We start from the raw sequence: 4,559 nt of genomic DNA, 5'->3' as shown, positions 1-4,559 counted from the left end.
CTTTTTCCAGGTAGTCACCGTTCAACCAGACTATTTCAAAAGCAGTTGCAGGTTTCCTGCTTGTTGCCAGTTTAAAATAGAGCTTTTTGAAATCCACAGGCGAACTTGACCCGGCTTCGACTGCTTGCTTCCCAAACCTTTTCTCGACAAGTACTTTCCACACGAAGTTCTTTCGAGATATATCGTTCCAGAATTTACAAGTTTTCCCCAGATTTATAAGATCTTTCCCGAGTAAAAACGTGGCGATGCGTTCTGCTGCAATGGCTGGAAGAGTCGCGCCATCGAATGGGATAGACTGAGATCTTGCAAGCTTTTTTCCATTTCCTTCACATTTGAATGCTGTTTCAGTAAAAGCCATTGCCGATTGAGGAGCTCCTGGAGTTTCCTTTTCCTGTAAGAAGTTTGCTTCACTAGAAGGGGTTCCACTCATTTCATTTCCACGACGAATGGAGTGAAACGCTTTCTTCAGGAATGCCATGTTTCAGTTTCGGTGCGTGACTCCAAAATTGTACATTATAATTTGAAAATAGAAACTGGAAGATTTACAATCCCCAAAACTCCTGAAGACCTTAGAATCTGTGATCATTGCAACCAAAATTCGGTTGAAAATGAACTGCACATATTATTTCAGTGTGATCAATACAATGATTTGAGAAAGACTCTTTTTATAAAATCAACGACCGAAATACATTATTTACAAATTACAATATCCATGATAAAGTCTGTTTTCTTTTTAACAATACTGATTCACATATCAGCAGGCTAGCTGCTAATTTCATCTTGCAAGCATTTGAAAGACGAAAGAAACATAACCGTTCCATCATACCTTCATTTCCTTAAATTTAGCTGTTTATAAACTTGTTGTTGTTGTTGATGTAATACTCGCATCAGTCCCTAGCCCGCGCCACAGACGAAACTGAACCTCTGGGGTCCCTGGCTGTGTACTAGTTTTCTCCAATGACCGATAGCGTCTAAAAGTACACACGAATGACCACGAATAGGCCATTTGCACGATCTGCACGATGGTGTCATTTTACTTCTACGACCAGAATCCTTCATATCCCAGTGAGGTTTGAATAACAAAAGTCCTAATTAGCACAAGAAAGCAAAACCCCCGAAGGATTCTGGTCGTAGTAGTAAAATTATGGTCTATTACCACGAGTGACCACGAATGATCTGGAGTGACCACGAGTGACAATACATCAAAATATTTTTATAACGTCATAATCACGTGTGTATTTTAACAAAAGCCCCTTTGTCTATGAACCACTATGTATTAAACCGATAGCTACGGTGTACACCTATGGCCCACAACTGTCACGGCAAAACCAAAAACCTCACGGCAAAATCAAATACTTCACTGCAAAAACCAAAAACCTCACGGCAAAAGCAAATACCCACGGCAAAACCAAAGCTATTTTGTTTTTGCTGTGAAGCATTTGGTTTTGCCGTGAGGTTTTTGGTTTTGCCGTGAGGTATTTTGTTTTTGCCGTAAGGTTTTTGGTTTTGCCGTGATGTTTTTGTTTTTGCCGTGAGGCTTTTGGTTTTACCGTGACAGTTGTGGGCCACCATAGATAGCCACAAAAATAAGTAAATAAGTTATTTTTCCCGGGACAGCTTGGAAGGGGGGATGGGGACGATGTCAACCTCGTCCCTAGGGCTTTTCCCTCAAAAAACGGTGGAACCCTAGGGACGAGGTTGGGACGATGTACCTGTCACCCGTACCAGGAGCCTATTGATAGGCTCCTGCCCGTACCTTTTATTCCTGTTTCCCGTCCTTTAATGTTAACTTTGCCTCTGCGCTTTTGTCAAAATATTGGTAATGTAGTATTTTTACGGCTTGTCCACCATTGAGAATCATGCACATTCCGGTTCCTGAATTTTTTCGCCACTTAGCCAGCTTTCTTCTTTTCCGGATACGAGTCTATTACTTTACTAACTATTCGGTACCTGAAATCTCTTAAAAAACAAAATGAAGTTAAATTAAAAACGAAAACCAAACACTGAAACAATATAAGACCTTTTTTTGACCCATGAAGGCAAGTCTGAAATTAAAAGGTCCCTGGGTCTGGGTTTGCACAGCACTTTACAGCTATAAAATAAGAGTTTAAAGTATTAATTAGTCAAATGAGTCAATGAGTCATGAGTCAATGAGTCAGATCTGAAAAAATAAACGTTTCGGTAAAAACAATAAAATTAAGCGTTACTCTTACTTATTTTGTCTACTATCTTCATTACTGCCTTGCACAAGGCCTACCTGTGACATGAAATGTAGCTCGCCCTGGGCTGTTTGTTAGCAGTTCGCAGGCCCTGCCGAATAGCAGAAGCGAAAAATAAGCCAGCCCAAGAGCCATAATAGGACAGAGAGGGACTCTCAGGGCGTTGGCCGGGATATCTCAATTTCAAAAAAGTTATTTTTAGAACTATGCGGACCACGCGGAAACAGTTTCCGGTAAACTGGTTGACTTCCGGAAGACTCGCTTTCACGATTTCAGCGCGCTAAAGCGAGGCGGCGTCAACAAATAAAAAAATGAGGGCACAAGTGGAGGGACAATGTGGAGTTGATAAATTGGCCTTCTTCAACAAAGAACCTACCATAGAAACTGCTTAAAACTTCTACATAAAAGGGTCCTTTACAAGCAACGGTAGAAATCGGTTAAAGCGACCGCGTGACCATCGTTTTTGTTTGAACAGCTGGAAAGAGGACAAGTAGCATTGCGGCCCGGATAAGCGTTGAAGACAAAATGCGCGGGTCCAACAAAGACGACCGTACAAGCAACCATGTGGACGTATTTTCTATTGAAAGAGGAAGGAAAAGAACGTATAAAGGTTTCCAGTATTTTTGTCACGGACATGACCAGGAATCATGTGGAAAACACCTTTTCCTGCTTGACTGATATTTTGTTCCGCACTTCACATATGGACAATTAACAATTAAGCACTTTAATATTCTTGAACACGAGGTGAATAGAAGCGGAATATTCGCGGCGAGGGTAATATTCCTAAAGCCACTATTCACCAAGATTGAAAATCAGTAAGGAGACCATTTAAGTTCAATTTGATTGACGGTTTTGACGGATCAACTAATGTGTGAAAATCGGTATGTGCAAAAGTTTGATCTTTACAGAATTTTCAAACATTGCAAATCAAATCGCAGTTAAAAAATCCTTTCGTAAACAATGGCCTAATGGATTATATGGAATCGCCAGAACTTCAAATTCTGCTTCCCAGCCTGTGAAGCACTAAGTGATAGATGTTAAACACCGATAAATTCCGTTCAAAAAAAAAGTAAAGGGTTAAAAAGGAACGTCATTTTTTCCCCAACCAACAGTCATTTTCAACATCATTAGTCAAGTCACAATTAACCTGCGATCAGGCGTTTTTTTTTTTTTTTCAGTTTTTTTTTCAAGGCTAAGTCACAATCGTCTTGATTACATGGAAATTTTTATTTTTTTTATCTAGTTAAATTCTTCTCTAAGCTGATTTCCTTTCTCATTTGTTTAAAATTTAATACATAGTGTTGGGCTACTTAGTACAAGGCTAAATTCAGCGAATAGACCGACATAAAAATTAATATAAGGTTCACGTAGCTCCAATTTGGTGATCTTGAGTTATGTAAGAACGTGTACGATCTTTTATAACAAGCTTTTAACAGTGATTGTCAGCATAAAATATTTTAGACCCTGGAGTACATGGAGTGGGGGACCCCAGTCTAGTGGGGTAAGTTTCTTTTCTTTTGTGTCCCCTAGAGCGTGAAAACAAAAGAAACCAACCCCACTAGACCGGGTCCCCCACTTTATGTAAACAGGCCCTTAATTATAGATAGATCTTCTACAGACTGGCAGATAGCAAACGCTGCGGTTAATGCTGTCAGTGTTTTAGCAACTTTCTTATGTCTTCGATTAGATCTCTCAATAAAATTATTGTTAATTACCCCAGATCTTGAGCGAATAGCGCGAAAAATCTGAGTTTGAGAAAAAATCATATATACGACAAAAGAATGATGAAGTACAGAATTGCATGCAGACCGTAGAATATTTGTCGGCCAATTCTTCCCCATGTGGTATTAGTAGAAAGCAATTCACCGTTTTCTTGTGTTTCCATGCGGTAAATGTGAACCAAAGGTGAACAGACCGCCAAGGAAAGGACCCAGATCGTGACAGTTTTTAGAAATTCTTTTCGTGGCCAGCTATTAATTCGTGCATTAAAAGGATCAACAACAGTCTTCAGTCTCTGATAGCTTAACACCAGAAGCGTTGTAATTGAAACGGTGTACGTTGCTTCGACGAGAAAGCCAGGAAGTTTACAGGTAACGTCACCGCCTATCCAACGCCAATAAAAGCCTATTGCATTTAAAATGGTGAGAAAAGTAAACAAAAGAGATCGGCAGAAGCTAGATTTGCCAAGAACCACATCACAGGAGAGCGTGTTCTGCGCAGGGTGACATAGCAGGTTGTTAGAACCCATGTATTACCAACGACTGACTTGATGAAAACAGCGCTATAAAATATGCCGAAGAAAACCACCAGAGAAAGCGAGAAAGAAGTGCTATTAACCAT

The 4,559-nt window shown here is 40.0% G+C and overlaps 1 pseudogene; it reads right to left on the bottom strand.

The window, feature by feature from the left end:
- Nucleotides 1-3,796: 3,796 nt before the first annotated feature.
- Nucleotides 3,797-4,559, bottom strand: LOC140925533 (chemokine XC receptor 1-like; annotated as a pseudogene).

Source organism: Porites lutea, chromosome 2 (genome assembly GCF_958299795.1).
Source record: "Porites lutea chromosome 2, jaPorLute2.1, whole genome shotgun sequence".
Classification (NCBI taxonomy): Eukaryota; Metazoa; Cnidaria; class Anthozoa; order Scleractinia; family Poritidae; genus Porites; species Porites lutea.
The sequence above is the reverse complement of the archived record's forward strand: the minus strand, read 5'-3'. Positions and strand labels throughout refer to the sequence as shown.